This window comes from Oreochromis aureus, linkage group 9 (assembly GCF_013358895.1).
Source record: "Oreochromis aureus strain Israel breed Guangdong linkage group 9, ZZ_aureus, whole genome shotgun sequence".
Taxonomy (NCBI): domain Eukaryota; kingdom Metazoa; phylum Chordata; class Actinopteri; order Cichliformes; family Cichlidae; genus Oreochromis; species Oreochromis aureus.
The window spans coordinates 24238485-24256463 of NC_052950.1; the positions used below are offsets into that span (position 1 = coordinate 24238485).

A 17979-nucleotide genomic window follows, 5' to 3' on the forward strand; every position below is an offset into this window, starting at 1 on the left:
CCTCAGCTGTGTGAGGCGGGGATGGGTATCCTATGACTATATTATAGAAAGTTCATTCCATTTAACACAAAATAGGGCAGGGAACTGAAAAAGCTGTGTTTTGTTTTCTTCTTGAAATATACTGTACATCCAGTCACATAGGGCATTTATTTATTACATAGAGGGGATGTGGATTTTGGCCGATAAATATTTCCTAACACAAGAGGTGGCTGTGAAACTGGATCCAACAAAAAAAAAGAGAGAGAGAAAAAAATCAAAGCCTCCTTTTCAATGTTGCTGCATGTTGCACACATCCTATAAATAATGTACTAACAAATATTGATTATTGTACCTCAAGAAGAACCACAAGGCCCAAAAGCCCCGATGTTTGGAGCTCTGCCTCTGACTGAATGTTTATGGCCTGAGGCGATGTGTGGTCCTTGCACTGTACTTTACTAATGGGGATTTCATTCTGGGCAATGAATTATGATTCTGTTTAGCTTCATTTCTTATTTAATTTGCAAATCTACCAACTGCAAATGCATCAGCATGTAAATTAATCCAGGCTACCATGGAATCAAACTGGAAAATGTGTGTTTTTGTTGAGTCTCTGGCCAAAATAGACCCCTCTCATGTCAAAAGGTTGGTATGATTGATAGTTCTTGTTCCAGATATTCATGAAGGTCGTGCCTCGCAAGTGTCTTTGAGATGCGACAGCATGGTGGATAATATCACAAACCAGAAACCTGAGAGTGCATTATAGCAAACATGACAGTATCTCCACTGTTTATGGTCACATATGCGTAAATCATGTGAAGTGAGGCATGAGCCGTATATTCTCCACAGCAGACATTAAAAGTTGTGCACCATTAAAATGGGAGAAAAGGGGTGAGTTTGAGCCAAATGACTGGTAATAACCTCATGTCAATAGCAATGTCATGCATTAGTCATAGTTTATTATAGAGTGTGGTATTGGATTAGAAGGAATTAGACTGGCTGTGGTTTAATTGGTCCATTTTCTTGTCACCCGTGCTCTGCCCACATGTTGGAAGCTATCTGGATCTATTTACTGCCTAATTCTTAAATCCGACCTGTGCATCTTAGTGAATCACCTAGTTTACAGTGAATTAGGTCATGAGCACCCCCAGGCTTTGATAATTATGGTGTGACATGCCCTGCACAGCAACACGCTGACCGTCACTTTTACTTTAAAGGCCCAACAACCAATATGCTATGACACTGCTGACATATCACACCAAATGAAGAAAAAAAAGCAAAAAAAGGGGAAAAAACACAGTGTTTTACAGTATGCTTCCAAAACGACTTAAGAGGCTCTGATGGCTTAATGGAAGAAGAGGTGAAAACACTCTGCGATAAAGGTGCAAGAATTTGCTCTAAGGAAAGTTTGATCACCGTTCTTGGACACCCAATATATCCTTTAGACACTGTAAAGGATTTTACACTGTGCCTCCCAAAGGCTTGGATGTTATCTGAAAAGTGAATTACATTAGACAGTGCTTAAGGTGGAAACAGTGCACCAACCACAGTTATGATGAATGAATGGTGACAGTTGTCTCCAGCCCTGTGTGTTGCATGAACTTGTACTGAATTTTGTCTGACAACTGCAGTCAAACACTAATGCATCAATAACACATTATTACTTTCCTGTCTGGCACAATCAGCAATAACCTACATTTCTCAGGTGTATTTATTCAACAAATGAGAGAAAGAGAGAGAGAGAGTGGGTGTCTGCAGGATGTCATGTAGGTACGATAAATCTAAATAGCATGAAAACCAATCTTAAGAGTCAACTGTTTGTCTATTTGGCTTCTTGATCTTAAAAAACACGAGTAAACGGCTAAAAATATAGAATTAATCCATGCAGTGTCTCTCTCAATATCATACTTAAACAGGAAGTATTACAGACATCAAGTGCACGATGAAGGCAACCCAGTTTCAGCTCCATGTACAGTCTTTTTACAGTTGTTTGCCCCAAATATGCTATACTCAGTCAGTTTCAGGACCATGGACAGGGCTTAGAGACATTAAAAGAGTATAATTTCAAAACCCATTCATCTTAATGTACTGCTTTAGGACCATAGACAGAGATGAATTATATTAAGGACACTGCTGAATCTAATATCACTCATTCATTCATTCATTCAGTCTATATATATCCTGTAGTCACTCAGAAGTCATCATTTGTGTCGGAAATGATCTGTGGCAGGGGAAAGAATACATAGCAACAATTGTTCACCGTTTACTGTTTACTATAATGTATACACATTTTTATTTTGTTTTTTCTCCAAACATCAGTTATATTATTTTACATGTGCAATGCTTCACTCTCCAGTTGACTATCCAAGAAAATATGTAAATTTTTAAAAATGATGTGAGATAATGGATTTGCTTAGGATTTGTTCAAATTCTGTGTTTAATTTAAAATTAAAAACCAACTATGAATCTCAGTTTCCATTTCAGTGCAGCAGACATTTTTTTTCCTCAATATCTACTTGCTTTCAGCAACAGCAACATGGCTGAGACCATAGCCACAAATCATGTACTCTGTTTAAAAGACTTTCCATCATACACTGTGTCTATCTAAGAATTCCTTACTCTATATAGGGAGTGTGCTAAAACTGCCGTGCTTAGCTAAAAAAGCAGTATACAATCCATACTCTGTAACAACGACCTGCTTTGTTTTTTTAATATAGTTGGTGATGGTGTTGTGTAGGTGTTTGACAGTTGTCTTAGTCACAGGGTACGAGCACGGGCAGTCTAAACCAGGCTTTAGGCTACATAATGTATAAGATGACAAAATCATTGGAACGAGTATAAACACCATTGTTTTGCTTCAGTATTTCTTTTGTGCTTCAGTTTCAGCAACACACACACACACACAGCTTGGAAAAAGGCTCTTCTGTCATTTCTTTGTCCAAGAAGTGTTCCCTTTCTTATTTTCAATCACACAGCCAGGGCTGTGCAATACTGAGTGCACAGTTAAGGCTTTGTGTCATACTATACTTTAGTTCAGGGGTCCCCAATCTCAGTCCACGAGGGCCGGTGTCCCTGCAGGTTTTAGATGTGTCCTTGATCCATCACAGCTGATTTAAACGGATAAATGTCTTGAAGTTCTCCAGAGGCCTGGTAATGAACTAATCATGTGATTCAGGTGTGTTGACCCAGGGTGAGATCTAAAACCTGCAGGGACACCGGCCCTCGCGGACTGGGATTGGGGACCCCTGCTTTAGTTGATGCATGATAAATTATACTTGCTATAATAAAGAAAAAGAAATCTTGTTCACACCTGTTTTACCCCAATTCTCCAAAACGTTGAAACATCTATTTATCTATAGTAGTGCACAGCTGAAGATAATAAATGCTTTAAAGTGGCGTAATATCTACAACACTCAAAGTCCCAGCACCGTGGACAGGTCTTGGTGATATTACAGTTCAAGTATAATGCATTGTTTTTGTTTGCCGGTCCCGGGTGTATTACATCGTGCTGAGCACCAGGGACACAGCTGCTCTACAGTCGCCAATTTCAGCACCATGGTCAGCGCTGGTTTCCCGTTAACGGTGTGTTGTTCGTCCTCAATGTGCTGCACTTTCACAGTTTAAGCACCGAGAATAGGGCTGCATGCTATTGCGATGCAGCTTTACGTTGACCCCCACCCCCCTCGCTATAATAACACACACCCCTGTTCATTTTCCCCCAGTAAGAAAAACCGTGCTCTTTATCCCAGCCAGTGCTTGCACTGAATGAAATGAAAGCATGCCTGGATCGTGGCGTGGCGCTGACACCGCGTGAGCTCTGCATCTTTAAAACAGGAGAAAAAAAAGCAGAAAAAAAAAGAAACCGAAAGAAAAACAGACAAGCTGCTCAGTCATAACTGTGGGATGATAAGGACTACCTCTTTTTACTTTTGGAGAGAGTCGAGCCGCTAGCAGAGCATTCAGCATCAGCTGTTCAACACTGGTCTCTCATTGCTGGAAGTCGGGGCTGAATCAGTCACATGACAGAACTGGAGGCAGAGATCTAGAGAAAAGGCACAGCATTTCGGCTAGCACCGCCATACTGTATTTTGAGCCATATCACATTTTTATTGCAACATTTTACTCCCGCTCGGTGAGTACATTTCCAATGGCTTTTTTGTAAGCATTTTTGTCTTTTTAATTGCCCCCCCTTTTTTGTTATTTTTCCTCCTTTTGCTGATGGTTGAATTGAGCATTGACATGGTGGTTTTGAGCGTTTTTCCACATCCAGGCTTCAAGTTTTTAGCATGCAGTTATTCTGATCGAGAGTGCCAAGAGGGTAAACGGGTGCGTTATCGGGATTGAGAAAGCCTTTACTTGCTTGCAGTTTTGTTTCGAGGGTCGAAACCAAGCAGGTTTTGTCAGTATTGAGATTTTTCGAACATTTATTGGTGGTTTTGAAACATTTTTAATTTTTTTCTCTTTTTTTTTCTTTTTTGTTTCTGTCGACTTTTGCTGTTGCTATGCTTTGGTTTGCATTTTGCAGTGTTGTTTGTTGCCTTCGAGTTTTGTGATTTTGATGTCTCGGTGAAATCACCACCGATCCGATCCTTGCTTTTACTTTGCGCCTCTTTTCTTTATGGAAAAAAAAGAGGGGGAATCATTTTTAAAGCCCGATGACATTTTAACGTGCTACTTTTCTTGCAGCTGAGCTCACAGGTTTGTGGTTTTTGTTTTTGGTTTTTTGTGTTTCTCTCTTTTTCCGATTTCATTATACTTTTGCTGGTGGCAGTGTCAAGTATTTTTTGGATGTTATTTTTTTTGACTAGATGATGCTGGGTGGACGAGGGGAGTTTTGATTCTTGGGGGAGTTCAATGCGTTCTTGTTTTCAACGAGGATGAACAGACATTTTCCCTCTTGCAGGTATATAACGTGAGCGGATGAGTGACACGTTTCTGTATTTACAATAAAGAATGAGGTGACAGAAATATGCACCTGTGGCTGACGTGTTATTTTGTAAGGGCTGCTCAAATTGCTGATTAGAAAAGGCATTCTTCATCAATGTTACCTGAAGGTTACCTGCTGTGATCGATCTGTGCCTAATGCTTCATAAAATAAAAAAAATAAAAAAATCTAATGTCGTGGTCAACAATTCAAGAACACGGATTGGAAATCACATGCAGTTCGTTCGAACACAGTGTTTTCTTTGTCGTGAGTTCAACAATCTTCACGCCGTCCAAGCTGAAGACGAAATGTAAGTAGATACAGCAAGGACGGATGCACTGCAATAAATGCAAGTATCGAAAGTCTATCCATATATCGATTTGGAGGAGCGGAAATAACAAAATTCCTTTACTGCAGCAGACGCTTCTTTAAACTGCAGCTGGCTACCAAGTTGAGGGAAATAATTAGGTTACAGTTTCCATTGCAGTATGTCATAGGCAAATGTCTCCCCACACTTAAGTGCCCCTCTTAGTCCTCCACAAACTCAAATCCGCTTTCTGTGGGCCTGGATGCATAAATACTCTGATTTTTTTTTTTCTAATCTGATTTTGCAGGAAATCAACTAAAAGAGGACTTAGAGTGAAATAATCCTTTCAAGAGGCAGTTTTAACCTCAGATTATTAGTGCTGCAGGAAATGCAAAAATAAAAGTGAAAACAGATATCATGGAGTCTTAGAAAAGAGCAAGGCTTGCAATCAGTTACTCAAATTATTTGCTTTGTGTGTGTGTGTGTGTGTGTGTGTGTGTGTGTGTGTGTGTGTGTGTGTGTGTGTGTGTGTGTGTTTGGGTTTGGGTTCATAGCCAAAAAGTCATGGTACTCAGCAGAAATCCACCATCTTTACTTGACTTACTCTTCACTTTTTCCCGGGCTGATCTAAATCATTTCTGCCTTTGGAGTTTCCATTTTTAAAGAAAGGAGTCAAGCTTGTGCATCAGATCTCATCAGTTTGCTCCATTTAACTCATATGTGTTCAGTTTAACAGAACAGAGGTTTCGTCAGCGTAATACTGCAGGCCAATAAAACACAGGGGAGTGGACCATTAAGTCTGAGTGTAGACTGTTAAGTCCCGGTGTCATTAAACAGGCTTGCATAGTTGATCAGAATCCGAATAATTTAATGTGGTGAAATGAAACATTAATAACTACTGGATGAAAAACACAGTAGGTAAACTAGGATTGTTAATAAGGCAAACTGACTAGAGCAATTAAGATTAAACGTGTTGCCGAGAATTGAAAGGCTGTTATTAAGTATTGATTTCTCTGCCTTCGGTTAGATCTATGTAGACCATAAAGGAGATGTAGATAAAGAGCATGAGGAGATTTTAATGGGGTCCAATTTGCGAGCCAATTTAGAAACGGCTTTAAGAGTCTAGGAAGAGAGTAAGTGTTTGCTTGTAGACACATAGTAAATATATTATAGGCTGTGGTGTTGGAGTAGGTGTGAATTTGCCACAGAGTCTGTCAGTGACTGAAAAAGAAGAATTACAGTTGAATCGAACAATTAAATTCAGATACAAGTAATCAGTGTACCGTCAGTTCTTGCACTGCAGCCACGATTTAATTACATTTTCCTTCAAAAATTTCTAAAAGTCACTGAACTCATTTAAGCCATGAACACATTAAACTCTTACACCGAGTAATTAGGTGAAAGAATGACTTTAATTTTCAAGGCCTGTATTTTAGCCTGAAGCCAGGGCATTTCACTGTTTCTAGATAATATTTTCAGTAACTTATTCAAGGTGTCACACTGTCCTCCAGTTTATCTATGCAGAATTACACACAGCCATTCACACAAGTCCATTTTTAGCTGCGTAAAATAGCAGTCTTTTGTAAACGTTCCAAAGAAATTGTCTTCATTATCTTCGGTGCACAAAAGTTTTAATCAGCCCACTCCCTCAAAATCAATCCATCTGTTGGCTTTCAAACCTCAAACCACAACATCACAAGACATCAACATGTCTTCACGCCCTGAGTTGAGAGTTGTTTCTGCCACACCGCCACAGTGTGAGCTCCACAGACATCTCTCCTGCTAAGCATTATGATAGCTTCTATTACGTCCTGCAGTGTTGTGTCTGTGCTCCAGGCAGGTTTTCTGTTATCTGGGCCAAGCCAGAACCGCACAGGAGTCTCACAGAGAAGTATGATAGCTCATGTGTGGTTATATCTCTGCTACCATGAATAAAACATCACGCAAGAGTCAGCTATGTGCACTAAGCATGTGCTTAACTAGGAGATGCATGGAAGTGAATGCAGGTTTGGTGGTGGTGGTGTGTGTGTGTGTGTGTGCAGATATATGTTGCTTTAGTATTATCTTTCAATAGAAGAAATAATAAGCAACATTAAAGGAGGACAAAACCTGAGCAGACTGAGACGTTTTATGTTTTGCCCTTTAAAGTGTTGAAAAGGGACCATGAAACAAGTTTTATCATTTTCAAGAAGCAGCAGTAGCTCTTTACTTAAATTATGTTTTTTTAACCATAAAGGCACTCATATAGTATGACTTGCCACTGTCTGAAAGTATGGCAGCTGCAAAGCTGGTCTGAATTTTGCTCTCATCTTAACATTTTTTTTTTTGTGGCAGTCAGTGAAGCTCTCAATTAATCTCTGCATTGTTTTAATTGGATTTCCATATGTCATTACTCACATAGGAAAGAGTTTGGTTGCTGTTTTCCATCTTTATAAATCAATCTAGAAAATGAGCCTGACAGAAATGGTTATTGTCTTTCTGATAATTATTGTGCTGTAACAATAAATAATGATTTGCTCCATTCAAGTAGATACAAAAAATCCCGTTTCTCCTTCTTGACTAATAAGCATACGGCAAAGAGCACCTCTCCTTACCGCATTAGTGTAATGTTATTTTGACAGCGTGATTAAGTGTGAGCAATACCTTAATTCTTCTTAGGCTTTACCACAAAGAAGAAAAGCCAGTCTTTATGTTACCTGAAAGAAAAAATGTGGGGCAAGGAAGTCTGCAAGGCACTCGTTGTTCCCAAAGTTTGATTTTTTTAGCAATCGCATAGTTGTAAAGGCAACTCGCAGGAGTGCATCCATATTATTATCAACTCAAAGCATCTTTCATCTGCATTTTGGCAGCTAGTCAACCATATCAACATAACACGAAGTACCAAAGTAAAAAGAGTATTTTACGATGTGTTTTATTTCTTTCAATGAGGCATTCGCTTCCTTCTCCCCTCTTTTAAACAGATAAACAGCTTACCTTTGCCATGACTCATTCTACTGAGACTAGTGTTAAGTACTTTACTGTCCTTTTCTGAGCTGTTAATTTGATAAGTGAGGGGATCTTGCACTTCATATTCTGGGCAATTAAACCCATATCTGAAGAATAGGGTCAGGCTGAATGACTTTCCAGTGTCTATTATGGGAACCATCTGAGTTATTGTGCATCACTGAAATCAGGCTTCTGCACCGACATGCTGAGACCTGATTGTAACTTTAGAATCTCGCATGAAAGCAAAGTTTTGTTTTAGTTACATGTAACTGACATTCGGTCTTGAGGGCGTGCGCCCTTTTAACTTGATGCTTATGAAGACAATGGGATCAGTCGCAAAACAGTGATATTTTTTTCCTTTGATTAAATAAACGAAACTAGACATAGACTAAGATTTGGGATGTGTTTGGGATGTGTAGAGCAATTAACAACAGTATCCATGCAGTTAGGCAAAAAGCATTTCTATTTTTTTCTGAATTGCTTTTTCTATTTTTAGGGAGGAAATAAGTTTAGAGCTGTGGGATTAGGACAAACCTCACAAAAGGACATGGAGCTAAGATGGTGTAAAGGTCAGTGTTTGGAAGATCCGCTCATGAGGAAAGTACAGTTTATACTGCTTTCCCAGCGCTGTCCATTTATTGATCCAGCCTACATGATAGCTTCCAGGTCACATGAGGTCAAGCTTAAAAATTCAGTACAATTTTCTAATTAGTATGTGTTAAATTCCATTCAGCAGGAGCATCACGTAGGAGCAAAATATTCAAAATTAGGCTTTAAATTAGATATGGATGAAGCATTGCCACTTCTAATATACATAAGTATTGTGTCTTTAGACGAAAATGTCACAGAGTTTCCTGCAGCAGCATCTTCTCCCCCACCGCCTCCTAATTAAACTGTAATTTCTGAAAATTGTTGGTCTCATTGTAGATACATAAGCCTGTTTCATCACACTTAACTTTTTGGCATTTTAATACATGTTTTTCACATCAGTGTGCCAAACATCATCATTAAAATTTAACCCTCAGGCAGAAGGATGACCGAGCCAAAGATGATTAGTCTGTGCTTTGCACGTCTTTTCTGGAAATAACGGAAGGTCTCAGTTTGGATACATATAGAATTATGGAAATGTGGCTGGAATATTTTGGCAGGACACGCAAAAAAAAGAACAATACCCATGACCTCAATCTGCACATACACAAATTTAGACATACATTTGTAAAGAAAGAGCAGGAGAAGGAAACTGATGCATAAAGTTTTACCAGTTTTTTGGTCCTTTTAAGAGCAGGCAGGAGCAAGATTTTAGCTTTTATTTCTTGCTTGTGTGCATTTATTATACTTTCATTATGCAGAAATTCTTCTTTTCAGCCCTCCTGATAACCTGCTTCCCCTGATCGGGCTAGCCAATCCACATTAAGTTGAGTAGTAGCAAACTAGAACAGTGGCACAGGAAAAGACAAGCTGATCAAATATTTAGAAAAGCACTCAAAGTTTCTCTGTCCTATGAAGATGAAGCATTTTCTTTACCTCTCTGAAACATTAAAAAAAGCAGAAAAAACTGCAGATTAAATAAACATAAGACTCTCACAAAAACGCCACTATAAAATATTAAAAGCAGCATTAAAAAGATAAACACAGAAATACCAGAGAATAAGGGCTCCCAGGTCAATTTATAGAGGTTAAAATCAAAATGCATAGTGAGATTCAAAGACTTGAGATTCTTGGTTGCCATAGGCAACATCTAAGGCTCAACTAATTGATTTATCATTAGGATGCAAAAGCAAGTGCTTTCTTGCAATCTAAAGATGACCTGGGCATGAAGATATTAAGCGTAGGAACATTATGCATGAGAAACATCTAATTGGGAAGAACTTTTTTTTCCTACTGTATAAGCAGTGGAGCATTGCCCACGGCGATGAATTCAAAGAACTGCATAGTTTACTGGTAAGAGTGAATCTTGGAAAAGCTGTTTCAGTTAAGAGACGAGGTTATAAAGTTGACAACTTGATCCATGAGTTCTGGCATGTCTAAGTGACTGTGTGCTCTTTGCTGCTGAGTGCGTGACAGAAAAATAAACAAATGAGAAGCAACAAAAAAAAAGAGGCAGAGGAGTGGTATGAACCCTTCCAAAGCAGGTGGCAGAGCCCTCCAGATGCTGCAGAGAAGCAACGATGCAGATAATGTCTTGCCTAGATTACCTCAGGGACTCCGATTACAGTGGAGAGTCCTCATCTGGGTCAGCTCCGAGCTGGTTCTGCAGGGATCAGCTGTTCTCGCTGTTGTCCTGCTGGCCTCAGCTGTCTCTCACCTGCTTGTGACCAGTCGTGGATGTATTGGCAGTCTAAACACAACAGTGTCGACATACATGATACATTACACTGTGCCGTACCTACACTGTCATGACAGGCTTATTTCCACTGAATATTATTTTGATAAGGTCTGCATGAAACTTTTTCTTTTTTTTTAATTGATCTAATTGAATTAATCAATTCACTGTTGTCATCTCTGGGAACTTTCAATTGTAAGGTAAAGATGTTACCATAGCAGTGCAATAATAGTAGAATAGCTGGAAATAGAAGGGTGAAAAATATCCCTCTTACAAAGACCAATTGGGGTAAGCAGAAAGTGAAGAGAGAAGAGAAGAGCATAGAGAGACAACAAACAATATAATATAACATAAGCATGGATAAATTGGTGAACAGGCCTTCAGAGCACAATCTCTAGGGACCAGTGGTCAGAGCTCTCCTGGGGCTGCAGTGTTGGTTTGAAGGAATTTTTCTTGTGATGTCAATCAAATAACTTTAAAGAGACTGAAAATGGACAAAAAATAATCGCAAATAACTGCAAAGAGGCATAAATCAACCATAAATAATCCAAAAAGACGGAAAGAAAATGCAAACCAACCTCAAAGAGACACAAAACAACCAAAGAGGAACAGAATTATTACAAAAAGACACAAACTGACCATGGAGAGACACAAAACCACTACAAAGACAAACAAATTAACAGGAAAAAAACAACCACAAATAACTCAAAGCATTCTGCATTTCTTTCATTTTGGATGTCTTCATCTTATGTTCAGAGGTACTGGGGGCCTTTTTGCATGCCTCGGGGCACATTCACAAAGGAGGGAGGGAGTTCCAAACAGGAGTCAGAGGTTTCAAATCTTTGAAGTTTATATCCAAATATAGAATAGACAGCGAAAAGCTGTGATCACGTTATACAACAGGCACTAAAGGGTAGAGAAAAATAAAATGATCATAAAGTGATTATACTTTTTCTGTGATTTGTTGTTCTAACAACAAATCCTCATCTTTACTTTTGTAGCTTGTTTTTTAAAGTTGGTCAGATACATTCAAAACTCTTGCACAGGGCGTAGCACAGCTCATTCACTCAAACCATTTATTTTTTTTAAATTTTTATCAAATTATTGGTTTATATATTCTAATATACTAATTTGTGTTTTTGCAGACAATAATGAACAATGCATGTGTTTGGGGAAAAAAGGGAATCTGTAGTTTACATAAGTTGCTAATATACTCTACAACCATCAAGATTTTCAATTTAGAAATATAAATTTAAGGCTAGATAATTTTTAAGTGAGGCAATAATGCAGATCTACACAAGAGATGAAAGTCGGTTTTGAAAAATGGGTTTCAAATGCACATGTACAGTTTACCCTTCAAATGTATGTATACACAAATGTGTGTATGCCCTCAGTAAGAGAAAGAATGTACACGGAAATTCCCAGATAGATATTTTCAAGGAGATATAAACTGAAACAGAGAAAAGAAAGAGAGATATTCCAACATAGAGGCATCTTGACTCACATAGTCGTGGGGATCATGACCTCAATTTTCAGTGTGTGCCACTAGGAAAGCACAGGTGCACTCAAGAAGAGATGGCTAGCTAGCTAGCTAGCTATTGAGTTTGTGTACCCCTGAGGGCAAAAACATGTCCACCGAGCAAACCTTTTATGTTTCTCTCAACAAACGGTTCAGTCAGAGGTATCGGGGGGACTGCTGGTGATGGTGAAAATGTATTCCGCTCCACATTCAAAGTCTGACTCAGGCTGACAGATAATTCTTAACTTACAACAACATATGGACAGACTTGGGGCTTTTTACACGTAAGCACTCACATTGTTATTTAAATGATGTTAAGTTATGCAGAACTTTTACTAACTAGGAGAAGCAAAAGGGAAGAAATGCAGAAATCAGCTTGGTTTCATTGCAAACAATAGCTGTCATAGTGAGCCCCACCCATGAGTGATAATCCCAGCTCTGTGACCGGCTGCGAGCGCGCACATGTCCCTGCAAATATGCATCCTGAACACAACTGCATCCTCTTCGGATTGAGGTTAACTAAAAAAAAAAAAACCACAAAAACATCTGTCTTCCTAAAATGTTGCCCTATTCACTGATGGGTTTATGATTAAAAATAGAACTGCTGTCATTTAATTCCCCACTTAGCCACAAAAACAAAAAAAAAAGCAATCATCTCCTGAAACATTAATGGCCTGTTGACATCTTGCAGCGAGCCACAGTCTATCAGGTGGCGTGTGTAAATAAGGCTTCATTCTTCATATTGATTTTCCCCCCAGGTTTTGACATCAGAGGAAATCAAGAAGCACATTGCTGTATGTTCTCTGCAATAACAGCAGTTATTATAGCCATTACTTCCTTTTCCATCCATTTTCTCTAATATACACCCTGCGCCTACACCCATCAGCGTGCAAAGATGTGGTTTGGATATTTGTCTTGATGGAAAGGTAAATGAAATCTTCAGTCGAATAGCCTGCTCTGGCATTATTAGTGGATATAAATGTGCTTACTTACAAATTCCGCTGTTTCGTAAGAGTAACATGATTCTCTGGATTATATTTACGTCCCATTTGCTGCCCAGTTAGTGTTTTACTGCACAGGAAACGATAGCATATAGCAATGTGGAAAAACCAAAAGAGAACATTTAAAGCCCCATCAAGAGACTTTAAATTGCATTTGCATGTCCTGTAAGCCAGTGCTTCTCAACTTTTAAAGCAAAGTGTACTTGTGACACATCATCCATCCCTAATCAGCAAGATGCTTTAAAAATAATGCCTTGATTATACTCTGTTGTGAATACAGACATGGACAGCTGAAGACAGGATAACAGAATAGTCATTCTTGTTACAGTTTTTTGAAGTCTGCTACCTGGGCCGCATGTGTAGTTGGTGCATTGTGATATAAATTCTTTGCGGACTGGTCCATGCTGTCAAAAAAGACAGGCGGGTATGCGGACTACTATTAAATTTACATTGCTCTGACCCGAGCAGACTCTAGCAGACTCTAGTGGACAAGGCGTAAGTCATTCAAAAATTGTTTTAATCAAAGTTGATGTTGATGTTGTCTGAATAACAGATAATAAAGAAATCAGAGGGATTTTAACATCTATTTATTTGTAATTTTTTGTTGGGCAAGTGTATTTTCTTGGTTTGGTGCCCTGGATGCAAGGCCACCTGCCCTAAATTCAGAATATGGTCATAAACTACGGAAAAGCTTCCTTTTTTTATTCATAAGCACGGCCAGAAAACCCCACTTGTGAGGGCCCATGCAACATTTAAATTCTCTATAACAGCGGGTCTGTCAGGGCTTGTCTGACAGACCCCATCGCCCCTGGCATTTTGCCCTGTACCAGCCCACCACAATCGATAACATGCCACCCATGTTTGTGCTCCCCTGAATATGCATGCCGTCCAGGCCACCCTTTAAAAGCACTAAAGGTGTGTATTGAATAAGAGAAGACTAAGATTTAGATAAAGGAAACATTTTTTGAAAGTGGCTCTGCTAATACCTGTACTGTACTGAGAGAATGTTAAAAGAAGTAATGATGTGTCTGTAATAAACAATTGATCGGATAATTGTTCTTTTCAGGTTGAAGTACAGTATGTCTCACTAACTCAGAGCATTTCCTGCTTGGGTAAGTCCTTAAAAAGCAGGGAAAAAAATAAAGTGAATGAACTGTCAACATAAAAGTAAAATAAAAATGCGGGGGACTTGTTTGATAAATCCATAAAAAAAGTGGTGCGATCATGTCAGAGAGACGCAAAACACTCACACTGACATGACAATGGATGTAAAGACAATGCACAAATAGTTGTTTAGTGAATAAATAAAGACAAGAATGTCTCGATTTTACTTCCATATAATGTCCATCACAGCCACACAAAATCTTGCATCCTAAGAGGTTTTTTTCACATCCCAAAACATCGCTGGGAACAGCAAGCTGCCAGCTGGCCCATTGCTAATGCTGATAAATGGTGGTTAACAAAATTGTGGCATCCTTTTTACACTGTGCAAGTGCTTACTAATTGTCTTAGCCACTTTGCACAGCGTGTTAGCTAGCATACTCTGACATCCACACAAACACATTACGACCAGAAAACTACTTATTTGCCAAAGTGGCAAGCTAGCCAAATTGAAGTTGTGGAGAGAGTGCATATTTGGTTGTACAGTTATGTCATTAACACAACTTTTCAAAAACCAGCCACTTTGTTCACCAATAGAACTTAAGCTTAAATTTTCTGGCACTCCAGACAAGTATCACCCTGCTAATAATCCTAATCTCATCTCTCCCGACATACAGTGTTGTTGATCCAGGTAGACAGCCCATTACCTTCTGCTTTACTTAACCCCCTCCAAGTTCTCCGTTTCTCTGTCCTTCTAACTGTGTACAACACCACTGCCAGCACCTCCCTAGTCTAATCCATTTTGGCACTCTGACGTTTTTGTTGACAGCTGTGTTGGCCCAAAAAGTCACGTTAGGCCCACCGGGGGAGTTCCAGTATGCCAGATGGCCAGTCGAGCACAGGTAAAAGGTGATAACAGAGAGTAAAAACAAGCCAGAATAATATTATGTCCTTTCCTTACTGTTCTGGCTTATATTGTTTGAGAACTAGGGGTTTACTGGGTGTTTTTAGCTGGGCTAACTTATGTATATTCAGGGGTTAAAATGAGTGGGACTTCCAGAACCTTCCAGTTGCTCCAGAATTAAACCTAATCCGAATTTTAATACATAATTTTATCAAGCAGCCTGGCTTTGCTTCCAGGTTAGGCCACAGAGAAATGAATATCACCCTTGGTCCTGTCCACACTCCCCAGTATGCATTCATACATGCAGATGTCAGAAAAGTTGCCATGTTGTTCTCCACTACCTACCGCTACAGCATAAACAAAGTTACTATTTCTGTGAATGGCAGATAATATCAAACTCAGCCTTTCAAACTGTACAACAGACACACAAAACTGCATCTGTGCAGTTTGGACTATAGTCTGTCTGCTAGCTAAATGTCCAGTCACTGTATTTTGTATGAGGGGGAAAAATATGTGATCTAAAATAGACAGAACATTAAAGGAAAATGATAGATTATTTTCAAAGATAATAATTTCTCGGCAAGTGACATTAGCTAGAGGGGAAAAACTTACATGTCATGTCCAAATAAATGTTACTTTATTATTAAAATATCAGTTTCTGGATCTGCATATAATATTTTGCTGAAGTTTGGTTATTTCACAACAAATTGAATTATATTCATTTTTTGTTGAAATGTTTTACCAGAATGCAAATTCATGCTGAGCTGAGTAGCAGTATTATGGTACAATCTACAGTGCTGCATTGTGTTGCACTGGTGAAAGGCAGTATGAAGCTCTGTGGTGTCCATGCTGACTGTTTGGTAATTCTGCAACCTGTATAGATGCTAGTAAACGTATACCTTCTATGACAAAAAGGCATGCTAAAATACCTTTTTTTGGGGGGGGGGCAAAGTAGCATTTTTTACACATATATCCTGATGATTTTAGATTTCTTTTTTCTTTACCTTCTTTATGTCCTTTTTGCCATTGAAGTTAATTGTTATTTAAAAATAACTGTCTAAATAAATACCTAGAGGACATTTAAGAGGACTTGCTCTAAGGCTGGTCTTGCTTCTAGGAGGAGTTTGCCAGTCATCAATTTGGATCTAAACTGATGACGCTCTTTAGTATGACTTACCAAATTCTACCTTTATAGTAGTAATAGTTCATATAACATACAACAATCTGACTGAAGAGCAGTAAACTTCTAGAGCAGCAGCAGCTGGTCAAAGCCTGTCCATAAAGAAAATGGGACTCAGTGCAATTTCCCTACACTGCACCCAATCTCAGCGTCCTCAAGTAGCCAAATTCCACTTTATCCCCTGGGTGTTGTGATTTTATGCTAAGCTAAGCTAAGTGTATGTGACAGACAAACATCAGCGGCATCAATCCTTTTTCTATTTAATGCAAAAAGAAAAATAAGAAGCAAATGTTGTTATCCCACAGAGATAACTCATAATTTTAGAGTCCCTGTGGAAGCGGGATTGCTTCTTGCAAAGTGGTGTTGAACATAGCCTGCTTGTAATTCAACTAAAATCTTTCAGATCATTTCAAGTCAAACTTTTCTCCAAAAAAAAACAAAATCCAGTGAACCTGCATAGCAAAAGTCAGATATTTTCTTACAGGGTGTTACATGACATGATTATTAGGAAGTCACAATATTAGCTGAAGACTAAAACACCTTCTGCACTATCCTTCAGTTTTACTCCAAAACTCTGACACAGCGGCTTTCTAAAATTTTTGTGACCAGATGGCTAAACTTTTGTGTTTCTGTGTATTATTTTATCCTCTTTTTCTGCATCTTTTTAGACCCATGGGGAGGTAACTGCAAGGAAAATCAATTTCTGTCATTCTCCAGTGAGTCTGCAGATGACAGTGAATAAATTTGTCGGGGGTAGATGTAAAGTTGTTGCAAGCCACAGGAACTCGACAGCTCTGTAATGCAGGTAGTTGCAGCTCCTGCAAGACAAACTAGTTGAATGAAGTGGGACATCTGGATTTGTCTTTATTTTTGCTATACTCTAAAGACACCTGTCAGTGACATCGTCAGGGAATACAAACATAATTAAGTAATCAAACAGACACATTACATATGTAAATTACATTAATTGCAGACATGGGCTTAAAATATTCATTCAAATTAGTCCCATCATTTAGGCAGGGATCTCTTCCTGGTGAGTGTAATCATTGAACTAATTAGGTCAGTCAATGCAAGTTGAAACAATTTGAAAAGCAATTTCACTTTCCAATTAATTATATGCTCAGAGATTGAAAGCAATATGGAAATCTGTGGAGCAATAGCAAGGATAGAAATAACCCTTCAGAAAATCATCATCATGAGACCAGACTTATAGAAACAGGCCGACAGACTGAGAAATTTCACTGTGCAGCTTGAGCCCAAACTGTTATTATTTTTCATGGTTTATGGGTCAGAATGTGTATTTGCCGAGATGACTTGTCTGTATGGATTTTGGAAGTATCTCAGGAAGACTATTCAGCGCTGTAGAGCTGAATAGGGTTAGATGAAAGCAGAACACTCATTCACCTTTCTGGTACAAAGCAAACCACTTTGGAGAGTTCATAACCGGCCGCAGAGTGCGTGGCTTTTTCAGAAACACACAAAACAAATATCCACCCTGGTCTGAACAGTTCCATTCGGCAGTCTTATTTGTTTTGTTATGGCACTTTTATTTAATTTGGAAGCAACAATATAATTGCACTCTATTCAAATTCTTTTTATAGTCCTGAGTGAAACAGCATTCATGGCAGCCATAAACACGAGGATTGCAGGGGATTGTTCTCCAATCTGCTCCTACAAACAGGGAGTGCATGACGCGGTGGACAAAAATATTGGTTCACCTACACGTTACACCTACAGCAGCTGGCCAGCCATGGAGACC

The 17979-nt window shown here is 38.9% G+C and overlaps 1 protein-coding gene across 1 annotated transcript in view; it reads left to right on the top strand.

Annotated features, from left to right (window-relative positions):
• The first annotated feature begins 3923 nt into the window (after window positions 1-3923).
• Window positions 3924-17979, top strand: part of LOC116310347 (RNA-binding Raly-like protein) — a 115855-nt gene continuing 101799 nt past the window's right edge. The window contains exon 1 of the mRNA XM_039617035.1: window positions 3924-4108. The gene's annotated coding sequence lies outside the window, so the exon portion shown is untranslated. The remainder of the gene's footprint in view (window positions 4109-17979) is intronic.